The 15,275-nt window shown below is 39.7% G+C and overlaps 1 long non-coding RNA gene across 1 annotated transcript; it reads right to left on the bottom strand.

Annotated features, from left to right (window-relative positions):
* Positions 1–3,537: 3,537 nt before the first annotated feature.
* LOC309640466 lies at positions 3,538–14,291 on the bottom strand. Its single transcript, XR_014252249.1, has 2 exons — positions 12,683–14,291; positions 3,538–3,849 (listed from the first exon to the last, which is right to left on the bottom strand). It is a non-coding gene; the product is annotated as an uncharacterized lncRNA (long non-coding RNA).
* Positions 14,292–15,275: the final 984 nt, after the last annotated feature.

The raw sequence follows: 15,275 nt of genomic DNA, 5'->3' as shown, positions 1-15,275 counted from the left end.
AAATAGATTTGTATTTAGCCATTCAACCTACAAAGAGTAGCCATTAACTTTCTTCAAATCTAGCCCCCATCCCTACCTTGGGAGAAAAGAACCATTTGAGAGTTTCAGCTGTATCTAGGACAACAGAAAATCCAGTTTTCACTGGGTTGACATAAGATATCACATAATAAACTGAAACTCAAATAGCAGTGATTCTATACGCAAAAGGTGTAGTTTATTTGGTGGCACATCTGTCCTTTAATCTGATGCTTCATTGAGAAGGATTCCAAGCAGCTCATTTGTAGCATAAAACTATCCTTCTGGAGAAAATGTTCTCATGAGTAATTATACAAAAATTAAATAAACTTGCTGCCACCAAGTAAATTTGTTAAATTGTACTCTTACTATATCAGGGCCTCGATTTAATTGTCATCTGTCTGTAAATACTAGAGAAGAATTTGCCATCACTTTCAGAAGATAATGACTGGCGGTTTTCTAGATGTAATTACTCAAAGACAAGACAGCATTGTGTAGACTGCAAACGCTGACGCAAAGGCTATGGCTCGTGTCTGAGGTAAAGTAAGGGCACGAAAGAGGAAATACTACTTTTACGCCCATTACAAATATGAGGAAAAGACTGGGAAGAGACAGTGCCATTGAGTTAATGAAGGCGACATGCCAGTACATGATTACAATCCCAGTTACAGAAGAAAGCGTCCCTCTGTTGCAGACATCACAGAAACCCATCAGATTTCAATCAGGCTTAGGCTATAAATATTGGAGAGGAAAGATGGACCACAGATGATTACTGATAGCAGATCACTACTTTTCTAGAGATGAGATAAGGGTGTTCGTGGCACCAAATATGGCTGGTTTTCAGTTCAGATGACATGGAAGCAGGACAGATTTAGAGTGAGTGGAGTGGTGACTCAGAGACCTGGACTTACAGGTGGTGTAGGCACTGGGTTTTGCAATTCAAGAAGCAGGAAGGAGCAGCTCCCCCAGAACAACCCTGCCCCTTACTCCCTGCCAGGGAAATTCCCCCATGGAGTTCCTGCACACAGTGCTGCTTCTATTCAGATTCAAAATGCCACTGGGAATGAGAGAACATTATGCTGCTGCCAATTATTTACTTTTTAGTGGGAAATAATTTCACAACATTTATTTCGCATATGTTTATTTATATACCAGGCCCTGTAATAGACCCTAGGGATACACTATGGAAAAAAAAACAACTAATACAGATAGGATTCCTTGCCCCATGGATCTTAGATTCTAGCTGGGAGGATGGCCATTAATCAAATAGCCCCTAAAGGAGTGTTTAATTGCAGATGGAGATAAGGGCTATGCAGAAAAGAAAGCTGGGCCTAAAAGTGCATATGGCCTCATAAAGGCTGGAATTTGGGGGAAGTTCCCTGAGGAAGTGATCACTGGGCTGACTGCCGAAGGCTGGATAGGAGACAACCCAGGTGAAAAAAAGAGTGGAAAGTCATTCTGGGCAAAATAACAGTATGTTCAATACCCATAAGATGGATTATTATTCAGCTATAAAAAGGAATGAAGTGCTGATACATGCCACAATGTGGATGAACCTTGAAAACATTATGCTGAGTGAAAGAAGTCGGACACAAAGGCCATATATTGTATGATTCCATTTATGTGAAATATTCCCAATAGGCAAATCCATAGAGATAGAAATCAGATTAGTGGTAGCCTGGGTCTGGGAGTAGGGAAGAAGGAGGAATGACTATTTAATAGGTATGGGGTTTCCTTTTGGGGTGATGAATGTTCTGGAACTTGATAGTGGTGATGATTACACAACATTGTGAATCCACTAAAATGTCACTGAGTTGTCTACTTTAAAATGGCTAAAATGATGAATTGTAGGTTATGTGTATTTTACCACAATTAAAAAAAAAAAATGCAGTATGTTCAAAGGCTCTCCTCCGGGCAGGAGTAAGTGATCCCTTCCTAGAACTGAAAGATGGCCAGTGTGAATGGATGGCAGAGCATGGATGGAGAATGGATGGATGGCAGGGGCAACAGGGAGACTAAAGGGACAGGGAGCTGGAGAGCTAGGCTGGGACCAAAGCATGCAAGGCCTGGAGAACATGTTAGAGTTTGGCCTTTATCTTAGGAGGAATGGTAGTCCACTTAAAGCTGGGGAAGGGTATTATCAGATATATATATATATATATATATATATATATATATATATATATATATATTTTAAAAGATAATCATATATCCAATTAAGAGTGAGTTTTCACAGCTTGAAAGTAAGATGTGGTAGAAGATGGGATGGAGGAAGGGTACCTACACAAGTCAAATGGTGCCTCCTTCCCAACTTTTGTAGCACTATTCTGCTAGATAGACCTATACAGAGGTATTAGATTATCATAACACATGAGGACATTTCAGAGCAAGGTAAAGCAGAAACTGACGCTGAGGGTAATTACTGGGACTTAAGTGTAGTGGTAAATTCTCTTAATAAGCAAAAGCAGAAAAGTGGATTAGGAGACATTTCATGGGTTTTTTAAATGAGGGGCCTAGTTGTCTCAATATAGATAGAGGTTTATAGGCCTTCAGGATGAGGCGGTGAAGAGGAGACCTCAGAGAGGTTGGGATCATCAGTGACAGCAATGATATGATTCTGGTTTTCTATAGTTACTGAAGTCTCCTGAAGATGGACCAGAACTTCTGGGCTCCAGATCATTTGTGGAATGCTGTAGTCTGGCCAGATAGTTTGCATTGCATCTCTCAGCACCAACAGTGGTGCTACACTGAGGTGGGAACGAGGCTATGTCTCAGTTTCGGGAAGGTGCTCTAAGTGTCAATATGCCAACAGATTTTGAAATTGTAGGATTGCTAAACAGACATATACAACATTGTGAACATATATATTCATTCGTTTGTTCCTTCCTTTCTCATTCAGCAGGTTCTGTTTTGTTTTTGCTTTTTTTTTTTGAGTATTGCCTATTACAGGGTGCTATGCTAGGCATAAATTTACAAGACTAATAAATAACTAAAATTAGGTCATCTTATATAAAAACTAAGACATTATAAATATTTTACAGCTAAGATACACAAAAGAAACTTTCTATTTGGATCATAAGGCCAGAACTGAAGCCTTGTTGTTTGCTTTCTAACTATCTATGTTATAAGAATGATTTTTCAATGGTCATAATCTTCAAATGAATAAATTTTGAAAAAAAGTAAAATAACTTTTTGCCCCGATGTCATATTTCCATCAATTGCTAATTTTTGCCCCTCATCATAATGTTTTTATAATACCAGGAAGTATGGAAATCTCATATAAAACTTTGAAAATGGGTATAGAGATAAAGACTTCTTTTTGTTTTTATTTATGTACATGTAAACGTGTGTCATCATAGTCCACTATAAGATGTGAGATTTTCAGAACCATCTGACAATGAAAATGGAAGTGTTCAGTGAAATCCCATGAAGCAATTTCTTTATGAAAACAACTCTCAGAAACGACAGTTATCCAAGTTCCCATAGCAATAAAGCAGCACTGCATAAAAATCCCCAATATCTTTTTTTTTTTAATTTGTTTATTTTATGTATTTATTTTTGGCTGAGTTGGGTCTTCTTTGCTGTGCGTGGGCTTTCTCCACTTGTGGCGAGCGGGGGCCACTCTTCGCTGCGGCGCGCGGGCCTCTCACTGCGGTGGCCTCTCTTGTTGCGGGGCACGGGCTCCAGGCATGCGGGCTTCAGTAGTTGCGGCACGTGGGCTCAGTAGTTGTGGCTCACAGGCTCCAGAGTGCAGGCTCAGTAGTTGTGGCGCATGGGCTTAGTTGCTCCACGGCATGTGGGATCTTCCCGGACCAGGGCTTGAACCCACGTCCCCTGCATTGGCAGGCAGATTCCCAACCCCTGAGCCACCAGGGAAGTCCCCCCCGCTATCTTGCTGTTATTATCTAGCTCTGTAATAGAGAGCGTTTCCACTGTGCAGTGAGCAGATAAGCAGGGGCTGCTTCCTTTCTGCAGAGCTGAAGACTGGTCAAAAGATCAAGAGGCAATCCAATTGAAATGTTTCCTATTGACTCAAAACTAAGATGCAAGGGTAGGCATGAAGGGGCTCCCAGTATTCAAGAAGTTGAAAAATCCAAAATGAATAGCAGTATCTTCAACAATTCTATCACTTAAAAATATCTGAAACATTAGATGTCAAAGAAAAAAATATTCATTTATTTTATATAATTAATTATAACTAAAGTCAGTGGCATCTATAATAAATCTGTAACAATATGTTCATGTGCTTGAAAAATTGGAAAACAAAGCTTACATTTGAAAAAAAAATTTTTTTCCAAGAATGTGACTCCTTAGTATCCAGAAAAGACTAACAAGCTTATTAAAATTCTTGCTCTGGGGTAAAGAGAAAATTAGAAAGGCAACAAATATGATAGATCCTTTCAGTAATTAAAACTTATTGACACTGATAAGCCTAAATCTGGATGGCAGTGCTTTCTTGAGTCATTGGTACCATTCCTATTATCGCATACAACTAGGGAAAAGATTTGTAATAACCCAGGGGTGTTATAGCCCCTAGGCTATCTATCAATGGGCTTTCAGGGGTCTTTGAACACCCCCATCCCACCAAATTTTCTGATAAATAGAGCATGATGGTTCTGTATCATGTCAACTTGGCTACATTGGAACTATGTTTTCCAGAATTCCCTTCTCTGCCCAGAGAGTGAGGCCTCAAGAGATATTTTTCATGAGACTAAGAAAGTGGAAGAGGAGCAGGGGCCATCTTGTTTTCTTATGCTTGAAAGGTGGGTTCAGGGCGCCAAGCACTGTGGGGGGCCCACGCATGTTGTTACTTATCCACAGGCTCACCTTGCTGGCCTGGGACAGCAGCGGGGCCCCTGCCAGATCCTTCTGCTGGATCAGCTTCCCTGACTCCTGGATGAGGTGCATATTGAGCTCCATGATGGAAGGCACCAGCTTCACCTTCATCCAGCCTGTCTTTGCTTGCCCTGCTTCACATCCATCTTCTTTTCCCAACTGCCTGTGGACGCAGGTGCCAGCGCCAGACACAGAAACAACTGTACGTCCTCACTCAGACCTCTTAACCAGCTCCCACAGTACAGTAAGTTTAAATCCTTGTAATTATATATATAATAATTAATAAACATGTATAAATAAATGTATATATGGTTTTGCTTAAACCCTAACTGATAACATTGTATGCCGAAGCATAATTTTTGAAAAGCTGCAAATGTAACTCAATACAAATATACACAGTGAGCATGGGAAAGATTGATTTATGAAGAAACCAGCAAGGTGGCATACATAGTTCAAAGAAAGATACAAAACATAGATGTCAGTAAAAGAAAGAATTCTGGAATATGATTGGCTAAGTTAGATTCAAAACTGGTTAATATACTGCATGACAATCAGAGCATAACCTTTGGGATTATCTTTTCTTTTGGAGAGAAATCATTTGCACAACAATCATTTATACAACTTGGTACACATTTTTCATTTAAACAGAAATTTTAAAGAAAAACCTCTAACACTACAAAAAAAAAAAATGGAACTCAGTATCACTTGCTTCAAATAGAAGGAAGCCCTAAAAATTATATAATTATTAACATAAATATTACATATATACCACTTGAAATCTGCATTCCACTGGTAGCACATACTGTCCTATATTTTGGGAAATATTAGTCTAAAACATTTATGAAGATTCTAGATTAGAGATTACTTACTCCTAAACCCGGAAGGGATTGTAGAAACTAGCTCATTTGAGAAATGAATAAATGGAAGGAGAGAGAGGTTTAAGTGACTTGGTCCCAGCCACACAGTGATGACTAGGGGCTTCTACCTCCCTACTGTATATCTCCCCATTATACGTGTATTTGCTTATCTGTAACTATATGTGCCATTTGCAATTAAGCAAATCCTCTCCAGCATTTATCTAACTCTGAGCTTTTGTTCATCTTGAATACTTCCTTTTGCTTTTCTGGCTCCATAGACCAGACTCACCTTGAGTGCCACCTTCTCCATGAATGCTTTATTTGTATTTCTCTTTTAGCATTTATTTATCCTTTTTTGCATTATATTGCTCTCTTTTTATACTTGTTTTATATTTCCTACCTTTCTTGAGCCTCAGTACAGAGCCTGAATATGGAAACAGCTTTATTTTTATACTTTCCTCTTATGGTACCCAGCATTATCCCTGTAAGAGTTTGTGCTCAATAAGATTTTTGCAATGAACTATCTATTGAATCTTACTACTATTTGGGAACAAAGCTGTGGAAAATGTGATGCTGGTGGTCTTTCTATATTATGGGGCCCATCTGTTTGCTATTACCTGTTTCCCACCTGCTGTCATTCCTAGCATAAAACTCCATCTGCTACTTTCTCTTCTCTTCCAAGCCTGACTTGGCACTAAATCTGTCAGACTCTACTTCAGGTTTGCCTAGTCAGCATTACTTTTCCTTAATGGTTTTACTAATTACTAAAGGTCTGTTTTATTTTATTTGCCTCTTGAGAGTATTTAAGATGTGAACAAGGTAACCAATACTGAATTCAAGACAATCTGTCAAAATTATTTGTAAAAATAGTACCAAGCAAAGCAAAAAAATAGTACTAAGCAAGCATTCAGATTTGGAACTGAAGAATGGGTTACAGCTGGGAGAGTGTGACCTTGGGAAATCAATTAACCTTTCTGATTCTCAGCGTTCTCTCCTTTAAGATGAGAGAATTAGGTACAATGTCTCTAAGGTCTCTTCTGAATGAAACATCTTCGACAGCAAATATTCATCCTTTAGGAGAGACTTAATTCCATCTCAATTCCATTTCCTTCATGTATCTTTCCTTCATGTATCTTTTCTATCCTGATAAAAATGTGTCCCTTCTTTTAACATAGTACAGTGCTTAATTCTCAACTATGTTACAGTAATACCTTATCCTGAACCGTGGTCAAGTTAGCTGTGTAATTTGTTTGCTTTACTCCATTACACTGACCCTCCCTTAAGTTGTGGGTTTTTGAATGCATTAATAGAGTCTTTGTAACTCACCCAAATGCCTAGCAAAGTGGATTATAGATAGTACATTGCAGTGTGTGCTGAATGATATTTATTGACTGAGTAAATTAATGAATGAACTGAAAAATGACTGAGTAAATTAATGAATGAATAACACCATGATAATTCTGTTCTGAAAGACACAAAAACCAAAAATGCTACTAAACTAATTGAATAATGAAAGAAATTAATGCCAGAGTTATGAATTTTGGTCACCATGGAAAGCAACTCCAGAAAAGAAATGTAATATATCATTTAAACATAATAGCAACATATAGTATGGTTAATATGTAAATACAGTAGCATATGTAGAAGGAGAGGCCATGATACAGAGTGACTGGGAGCACAGATTCTAGAGACCGGTGCCTGGCTTTTGTTCTGGCTCTGATACTTTGTATGACCTTGGGAAAGTTATGTAACTCTGTCTCAGCTTTATCATCTGTAACGTGGGAGGATTTACTTCATAGAGTTATTGTGAGAATTTAATGAGTGCCTGGCACATATAAGTGCTCAATAAATGTCAGCCATTATTTTACAATTAGTACTGACATATTTCAATATGTCTATCCTTTAGTACATAAAATGGGAGTAATAATGAAAGCTTTCTCCTGGAAGCATTGGGAGGGTTTTTTGTTTTTTTTTTTAACTCTTATGGCCATTGAATATGTTCTACTTACATCATATCAGAACAAAAATATCTTATCTTAAAAATAGCTTAAAAGTACTGAGGTATTTTTAACGTGACCTGGATTCTCACTCATCCCAAGCCAGTTTATTTTTCCAGTTTGAGAATCCTGCAATATGTGCTTGTTACAAAACTGGCATAACACGAACTGCATACTGTACTTAATGTATACACATCAGGCATAAAATTAATGAGTGTCAATATTTTCCCTTAATGCTTCAGAAAGAAAATTCTAGAATATTCTTGAAACCGAGCAGAACCCTGTGGGGCCCTCCCAGGTACAAATCTTCTCTGTGTCCCCCGTTTCTTGCTTGCAGGAAAAAAGGCTTCAGCCTCCTAAATCTTCCCTGAGTTCCAAAGAGCAGATTCAAACAGTTACTACTCAGGGAGGGGAGGGAATGCAGAAACAAAGGAGGAGTAGTCAAGAAAAAACAGTGCCCGGATAAAGCAAGGTCCTGGTTCCTCCTCAAGGGATGTATATATAACAATATTTTTGAGATTTTCTGCAGGAACTAAGGCCCCCATCCAGGTGGAGGATGGTAAATTCAGGCTGAGCACAAGACTCTTGGAACATGCCCTGTTACCTCACCCACCACCAAGCAATCAGAAGAAAGTCACACACCCTGTAGCCCACACTCCAAATTTTGCGTATAAAAACTTTTCCCTGAAAACCATGGGGGAGTCCGGGGTTTTTCAGCATGAGCCATCCAATCTCCTTGCATGGCCCTGAAATAAACCTTTCTCTGCTCCAAACTCCGACGTTTTGGTTTGTTTGGCCTCACCGTGCATCGGGCACATGAACTTGTGTTCGGTAACATTCTTACTTCAAAAATATCTTCCTCTTGGAGACAACCAAATGATTTCCCCAAATCTGTCATTTAATGTTGATTCCGTGAGGATGAAATTTGTCATTAGGGCCCAGATCACAGTTACATTCTGGCTCTACCACTTCCTAGCCATATAAAACCAAACGTGTTATTGCATCTTTCTAAACCTCAGCTTCTCCACCTGTGATACAAGAATAATAACAACATCTGTGCTCAAAAGGTTATTTTAAGGATTAAGATCACATAGAAGGCACTGAGCATAGTGTGTGGTAGAGAGTAAATGATCAATCCATGGGATTGATATTATTATTTCTGATGAAATACACTTGCAATTATATCAACAAAATGGTAAATTGTAAATCCATTTAGGCACACTGCATTTCATAAAGAGGTTCCAGGTTTCTACAATACCAACTGATTGAACAATCAGAGGAATTTTTTTTTATGAAAGGCAAAATTTTTCTTGAGCTGTGAACAGTCTTTCTAACAAGGTTTTCCAGATCCTGAGATAGAAGTTTTGCTATCATCTCTCTCATTGCTGAAAGCCTGACAGTCCACAGAATTGTTGCTCTAAATATAGGCAGTTATATTTTCTGAGTAACAGGGAGAAGAGAGAGATTTTATAGCAAGGATAGGGGAGTGTTCTTGAAGCCACAGGATCTGCAACATCTTGCCCAACGGAAGGCATATAAGCCCTCATAGCATCTCCACCTGACAGCATCCAGAGCTGAAGGGCTGCTTCAAGGTCAGCACATGCATTTACATCTGCCTTTCCTGCCCCCCTTTTCCTGACTTCTCACTTCAGTGACCACCCCAGGAGCAAGTCTAGGAAAGCCTATGAAAAATTCAACAACAAAGCAGAATTCAGTGACACAACAAGGTGACTTTTCAGGCAACTTAAACCATAAGAAATGTCTCTTGAAAAAAAGGGAATCAAAACCTAAGGAGTTTGACACAAAATATTTCTATAAGATATTTTTAGATAAGTTGATGATTTAAGATGATCAAGTGTCAAGGTAAAAAAACAATCCCAGATTTAGTAACGAGCAGAGAAATGCCTTCTAATTTTTGTGACCCTCTTGAGCTCTGCTCTAATTCACAACATCCCCATTGACAGCTCGCTGAGCTATGTGGGTATATCTTTATATTTCCACACAGAAGTCATGCTCAGAAGCCCACAAGCTGTTTTAAAATGCCATGCTCCCAGCCGCTGTTCTCCTAAGACACAGCAGATCTATAATTCCTTCATATATTTTCACAAATGACTCCTATGCATGGGGAAGACCTTATGAGGCCAAGGTTATCATAAACTTCTGCCATGAAACAACCCATTATCTATTATCAGCCTCTGTCACCAGTCTGTGCATAGAGAAGGCAAGCCCAGAGAAATGCCATTAAAGAAAAATGAAATAGGTTCAAAAAGACGAGGCGAAAGACATTTGCCTAGCTCTATAAATCAAAGGTAGTGGGGTATAACTGTATCTCATTCATATTAGGTCATTAAACCAGGAGACAGGACACAGAGGAGCACTGCGGACCTTGGTACTAAAATACCATAACCATTTAATTCTCTCTCTCTCTCCTTCTCTCTTTCCCATTCCCTCTCTCCTCTCCCTCCCTCCCTCCACCTCCCCCTCAGTCTTCCTCTATCCCTCATTTGAAAACCCTATTATTCAGAGGACAAAAGCAAACCTGTTTGAGGAAAAATAATAAAACTTCTCTTTTCTTCCAATCCATTATTCTTCTATAACTGTGAAAGCTATTATGTGATCCTTGTACCACAGAATACCACTGACTAGTCTTAGCTCTCTAATAGATATTTCATCAAGTAGTCGCTTCAATTATAAAAATTATCTAGATTGGACAATTAGATCTTCTTTACCTAGAAGCTGTTTCTAACCCTCATTGCACAGGAATGTATGAAAATAGGTAGATTTGAAACTGTTTATTCCAGGACTCTATAAATGTAGAGATCTCAGGGACAGCCTGGCAGAGTCCTTCTATCAAAGGACAGAGGAATCTTGGAGGAAGAGTTCATTCTAAGAAGAGAGGCTAGGACAAGTAGGTGACTTCCAGGAAAATGGGCCAGAACATCAGGGTGAAGATGATTCTGGGAAAGATGGTGCTGGATATTCAGCTTATCATTTTCCCACCACCCATTGACTCTCTTCTGGAAAGCAAATTTCTTGAGTCCACAGCAAAAACTGTGCTGCCAGGGAGATCAGCTCGGTGCTCTGTGACCACCTAGAGGGGTGGGATAGGGAGGGTGGGAGGGAGATGCAAGAGGGAGGAGATGTGGGGATATATGTATATGTATAGCTGATTCACTTTGTTATAAAGCAGACACTAACACACCATTGTAAAGCAATTATACTCCAATAAAGATGTTTAAAAAAAAAAAACTGTGCTGCCTCTATCATTCTCCTGCACAGAATCTGTAGTCTTCCTCCTAATAAAATTACATACTTGTTGGTATCTTTACGAGCTTAATGTCTGTTTTTTTCTACTTGACTGGAGGCTCCATGAAGCCCAGGATCATGTCTGTTTTGTTTCCTGTCCCCCTATTACTCAGCCCATGTACTTATTGAATGAATTCACAGATGAATGCATAAGTACTAGGGGAAAGGGGGGCTTTGATAAAAACAGAGAATAAAGAATAAAATACCAGATATGTTGAGAACAAAAATCAACATCTCCATTAGTTTCAATTACATTCACAGGCGTAGGACATGGCAAACTTAGTGCAGATAGCTATATCTTGGACATCAAGCATTGAGACCTTTCTCCCAGACATTAGATGCCACCACTGGCAGCAAAGATGCTGTCTCTGGGAAGGGGGAGGGGAGGAGAACATAGTTATACCTGTGCTCTTAACAGCACTAAGAAAAAGCAATGAAGGAGAAAAGAACTTGGTGCTTTAGAGAGAGAAAAATACCCAAGAAGATTATTTTTAGAGTCCACACAAGATACTCCAGGAAACTTTCTGAATTATTTGGGAAATTTTTGAGAAAAGCTCAAAATTTACGTTCATAAATTTGTTTTGAGATTTTCTAATCACACTTAAAAACATTAACTGATGTATTGCTAAGAGAAGAAAGCAGTTCTAGGTGAGCATGTATAAATTCATGCTTCTGTGTGCATGTATGTGTTAGAAAGGACAGGAAATTTATTTACAATATATTCATAGGAGTTATTTTGAAAAGCGACATTGTAAGTGATTCTATTTATCTTTGCCTTTTTTTAAAAAAAAAAGCTTTGTCTTTTATTTTGTTAAGTGAAAAATCATTGTGCAATCTTAATGAGTCTTTAACATATTTATATTACACTTTATGTTTATTGCAGTGTACAAGGAAAACATAATCCCTAGCCAATATGGTACAGTGGGAGTTGCATACCACACAGAGACACACTGATCTGTGAGTAGTAATAGTGTTACATAATTAGCATTTATCTGTATCTCTGATTTTCCCCCTTGAAAAAGGAATCCTTATGCTTATAAATATTTTTAATATGTGTTTTTTTTTTAAACTGGTAAGAAAAGAAAAACAAATTATGCTCATTTCAGTATGCTAACTTGAGAACAGAGAGAAAAAGGTAAAAGAGTACAGGGTCACTTATAAAAGCAGGGACACGATGACCCAGCAAGATAATGGGATGGTACAGTTCCTCTTTCCTATATTCTTTTCTGCAAGTGAGCACTTCCACTCTCAGCTCATCTATGATTTCTATTTAAGCAGAAAGTAAAGGTTTTTCTGGGGGAAAGAAAGAGGAATATAATCCGTGGGAAATGGAGTTGTGTAGTGAATAATCATATGCAGTTTCTATCTAGATTAGGTAGATCTAATAATCCCATTAAAAACCCCCTCTTCCACTGGGCAAGATGGGACATGGCCCATGGGCACCTCTTTGTCTTTGCAGAGAGCAGCCCCTCTGCCTGGAAGGTGCCCCCTGCTCTTTTCCTCCTTGTTCCTTCTCACCTATCCAAGAGGAGTCGACATCTGCCAGCTTTTGATTATGTCCTGAGAAATCTGTTGCCATCAAAAGGGGTAACAATTTGAAGGGCTGAAAAGTAAAGAAAGCTACTCAACAGCTATTTTCAATACGAGAAAAGCCAAAGATCCCTACCTCACCTCCAGTTTTTGCTTTCCATCAAGTTGTCACAGCCTCAGGGACAAACCATTAAACAAAAACCACAGCAGCGACAACAACACAGGACTTGCCAACCCAGAGAAACAAAGAGCAAACCTTCTCGAGTGCCGGTTCATTACTGTGCTAGACCCTGGAGAGATGAATAATTTAGGATCTTTGATGGCAGAGCCTCAGGTCTTTCAAAATGCAAACTGGTGAGTCACAGGAAGAAATGAAGTTGGCTTTACCCAAAGTAGTTTCCACATCTGACGCTCTCAGTCTCTCCCTGTGCCCTATGGCCTTATTCAGACTATTTCCTCTGCCCATAAAGTGACTCAACATCCCTACACATGACAGTGTGTCATCTGTTGATTATTGCTTACAATACCTCCTCCTAATAATAGCTGAAGACCTAAAAAAAAAATTTTTTTAAAGCCATCAGTCACTGTGGAGAAGAAGATGGGGAAAATTTAAATGTATGCAAACATGGTGGAGAGCACACTGACCACATGTGATTATCAGGCAGAAGGACTTTGTAACAATGACCGAATCCCTCTTCTACCTAAAGCCTCAGAACTTCACCAAACAACTTCCCCAGCCCACTGCCACCACCCCAGGCAGACATAATCACCCCAGTTTTGGAACTCCCATACATTTTGGTTTTGCACCAAAAACACCAAAACGGTGAAAATTAAAACTCAGTATTAGAGAGAGCTGGGTTCTTGCTATAACTCAGGTATAGTGCAAGCTCCTCTACTAGGGAATATATCTCATCCATCTTGGTATTCACAGCACCTAGCTTAATTTTTGGTACTTGGGAAGCTTCAATAAACAATTATGAATAAAAATAATCCAAAAAGAACTTAAGTATTTTTACTTTATACATACACTGTTATATGGCTGAGTAATAATGTTAGAGCTAAGAACCCAATCCCTAATTCTTTCACACACAACTTCAAAGATACTATTGTCCCCCCGAAGTGTAACTCTAATCGTGCCATTTTCCTGCACCAAAAAAGAAAAAATTTTTTAAATTAAAAAAAAATAAACAAAACAAATAAACTGCTCCCCATCACCTCGAGAACTCTGGGCTCCCCTTAAAATCTGCTCATCCCCAGTCTTCTCCATCTTCACCCCATTACACAAACCAAAACTTAGGAGTCATTCTTGATTCCTCTCTTTCCCTCCTATCATTCATGATAAAGTCCTATCAGACCTGCCTTCAAAATATACCTAAAATCTGTCTACATCCTCTGTTACTTTCCTCGTCTCAGGTGCCAGCACCCTTCACACAACTTTTGAAATAGCCTTCTTGTTAATTACGGAAACTAGTCTCCCTGTTCCCAGCCTTGCCCATCTCTAATCCACCTTTCACATAAAAGAGCAATAAAATGGACTTAAAAAAAAATAAATTTAGTTTATTTATTTGTTTTTGGCTGCATTGGGTCTTTGTTGCTGTGCGCGGGCTTTCTCTAGTTGCAGCGAGCGGGGGCTACTCTTCTTTGTGGTGCACGGGCTTCTCATTGCAGTGGCTTCTCTTGTTGTGGAGCACAGGCTCTAGGCGCGCGGACTCAGTAGTTGTGGCTTGCAGGCTCTAGAGTGCAGGCTCAGTAGTTGTGGCGCATATGCCTAGTTGCTCCGCGGCATGTGGGATCTTCCCAGACCAGGGCTCGAACCCGTGTCCCCTGCAATGGCAGGCGGATTCTTAACCACTGCGCCACCAGGGAAGCCCTTAAAATGGACTTTAAAAAAAAAAAAACCTGTCCATTCATACTTCATCACATCTCTAATTAAAACATGTTACCATTGCACTTAGGGAAATACAGAAACTCCTTTCCATGACCTAGAGAGCCCTCTACAGGCTGGCCCCCTGCTCACCTCACTTGAGCTCATCATCCCCTACTGCTCTTGCCCCTTGATCGTTACTTTCCAGCCATACAACTGATTCCCACCTGAGAGCCTGTTCCCCTTCGCTGGACAATTCTTCTCTATGATCTTCTCGTGGATGCTTCCTTCTTGTCTCAGCCTTAATGTCACCTCCTTAGAGAGGTCTTCCTGGACCACCTAATGGCTTTCCCATCCATTCTGTCACCTCTCACTGTCCACTGCATTTTCTTCACAGCACTTATCATCACCTGATATTTCCTTGTTTGTTTTCTTACTGAGTTTTAATCCCTATCCACCTCCAGTAAAACAGAAGGTGGGGCCCTCCTCCATCTCGCTTCCCACTGAACTCCCATTGCCTGGAACAACTCCTGACACACGGTGGATGCTCCACAAATATTCATGGAGTGAATAAATGAACGTGGTCCACAACTGGATAGGCTACTCCGAGACCTTCTGTTAAGATACCAAATTATTTTTCCAGCCACTGCTCTCCTTTCACAACCCTGTGTTTATAGCCAAACGCAACAGTTTGTTCCCTCTACACACTTAGGATTTTCCTGAACTGTTCAATGATTGAAGGGGATTAAGAATGAAATCAAGGGACTTCCCTGGTGGTCCAGTGGGTAAGACTCCGTGCTCCCAATGCAGGGGGCCTGGGTTCCATCCCTGGTTGGGAAACGAGATCCTGCATACATGCCGCAACTAAGA

This window comes from Balaenoptera physalus (genome assembly GCF_965194825.1).
Source record: "Balaenoptera physalus genome assembly, chromosome: 13".
Lineage (NCBI taxonomy): Eukaryota > Metazoa > Chordata > Mammalia > Artiodactyla > Balaenopteridae > Balaenoptera > Balaenoptera physalus.
The sequence above is the reverse complement of the archived record's forward strand: the minus strand, read 5'-3'. Positions and strand labels throughout refer to the sequence as shown.